Source organism: Palaemon carinicauda, chromosome 14, assembly GCF_036898095.1.
Source record: "Palaemon carinicauda isolate YSFRI2023 chromosome 14, ASM3689809v2, whole genome shotgun sequence".
In the NCBI taxonomy this organism is placed as follows: domain Eukaryota; kingdom Metazoa; phylum Arthropoda; class Malacostraca; order Decapoda; family Palaemonidae; genus Palaemon; species Palaemon carinicauda.
In genome coordinates this window covers 57,570,919-57,573,418 of record NC_090738.1, presented here as the reverse complement: position 1 = coordinate 57,573,418, position 2,500 = coordinate 57,570,919, and the positions used below count along the sequence as shown (strand labels likewise).

General features: G+C 27.7%; 1 protein-coding gene across 1 annotated transcript in view; it reads right to left on the bottom strand.

Moving 5' to 3' along the window:
* LOC137652783 (uncharacterized) overlaps positions 1-2,500 on the bottom strand; it is a 24,341-nt gene that overhangs the window by 16,518 nt on the left and 5,323 nt on the right. The window lies entirely within an intron of this gene.

The following is a 2,500-nucleotide window of genomic DNA, read 5'->3' as shown; positions in this document are numbered from 1 at the left end:
CACTATGGAAAAAGAAAACAGCAACTCTCTACATTTTTTAGACATTAATGTAAGCAGAGACAATGGTGAATTTATAACATCTGTGTATCGGAAAAAGACATATACTGGACTTGCCAACAATTTTTATAGTTCTTGTTTTTTAAATTTTAAACTAAATGCTATATACACACTTGTTTATAGGGCTCTGCGTTATTCCTCGAGTTGGTCACTCTTTCATAAGGAGATTTTATTTTTGGTTAATTTTTTCAAGCAAAACTCTTACCCTGAAAATATGGTTTACAAGGTTATTAACAAGCTCCTCTCACGACATTTCTCCACTCTAGTACCATCGTATAATGTAAAAAAGAAAAATATTTTCGCTACAATTCCTTACCAATCTGACAACAAGTTTTCCATCAAACTTAAAAAAATAATAGAAAAAGAGTTCGGCTGCCTTAATATCCAACTAATCCCAATCAATCCACTCAAAATTAATGTATTTTTTGGCTACAAAGACAAACTGCAGACCTTCATGAGGTCCAACATCATTTATAAATTCAAGTGCCCGGGATGTCCCGGTATCTATGTTGGATCTTGCCGAAGGTTGTTGCAGGTGAGATACTGTAGCCATATGGGATACAGCTTCAGAACTGGTCAGAGACTTGGTAACCCAGAATTTTCTTATATAAGGAATCATGCCGCCATTTGCAAAACCCAAGTAAACAAAAAACATTTTTCAATTATTGGTGGGACAAAACATAGCGAATTTTTAACTACCCTTGAATCATTATACATTAAACGCCTCGTTCCTTCTTTAAACTCTAACGCCTCCGCTTCTCCTCTTTTCTTAGCATAACTGAAGTCGTAGATGGGTAACAATTCTTACTCATTCGTTCTTCGCCTTTTCCCATGGATGACTTGGTGAGCACTGGTTCTCTTATGTTTCAATGTTTTAGCTTTTCACGATTTTTTGTTATAAAATCAATAATGGTTTAATATTATTTTACTATTTTTGTTTTACATTATTGTATAAATTTTAAGACTTTTATATTTATATCTTTTACAGATTGATAATGAACATTGCATTGTTCGAAACGTTTCCTAAATAAATTATGGCCTTTTTACTGATGTGTTTTGAACCCTGCTGCAGACCATATATATGATCTTCACCTGTAATCCTATGTATATATATATATATATATATATATTTGTATGTATACAAATATATATATATATATATATATATATTTGTATATATACAAATATATATATATATATATATATATATATTTGTATATATACAAATATATATATATATATATACATATATATATATATATATATATATTTATATATATACAAATATATATATATATAAATATATATATATATATTTATATATACAAATATATATATATATATATATATATTTATATATATACAAATATATATATATATATATATATATTTATATATATACAAATATATATATATATATATATTTATATATATACAAATATATATATATATATATATATGTGTATACATTTCATGAATACATATATATATATATATATATGTATACATTTCATGAATATATAAATATATATATATATATATATATATGTATGCATACATTTCATGAATATATAAATATATATATATATATATATATATATATTTTATACATATATATATACATATATATATATATATATATATATGCTTATTGTGATGGTTCTGTAACCGGATGGCGAGCTGGTCTTGGTGTTGTAATTAGAGAATTTTTTGAATTTGGTTATAGTACAGAGGAGAGAATATCTAAGCGTATTGGTGATCACAGCTCATCTACCACTGCTGAGCTGTTATATGAGTGTTTGAAATTTGGAATTGATAAGGAAAAATCTATAATATGTTTTGTTGACAGTCAGAGTGCTCTTCTGGCTTTAAATGCCAGATTACCTTCTGATGAGGAAATAGTTACAAATGCAACGAGTACATTTCTGTCATAAAAGGGTCCGGATACATTGTGAAATTCGTCTAGATACCATCACATGTGGTATATTTTTTTACGATGTTGCTGATGAATTAGCAAAACAGGGGTGTAATAAAGAATTATAGATTACGCCACTTCAGTTAGTATGAGGAAAATAAAGTCACACATGGCCAGAGTAAGGGAAGGATGGAACATTGAGAATTCTAGGACAATCATGAGTAACGGCAGTAACAGTATGTCTCATTATGATTGTTAGTAACAATACACTTTTTTACTTATGGAAAGTCTTGAGCTAAATATGATGGAATTATTATGAGACTTAAGCTAGGCTATAAATACTATTGGGAATATAAGAGTGGATAGGGTACCCCTTGTAAATTATGTGACGCTGCAAATTCACACACACTGCAACATTACATTATGGAATGTAGTTCTTTGACAGAATTTAGGAATCTTGATAATAATTTTGAACAAATGGTGTGTTTTTTCATTAAACATAATTTGTACAAGAATATTGCAAATAAA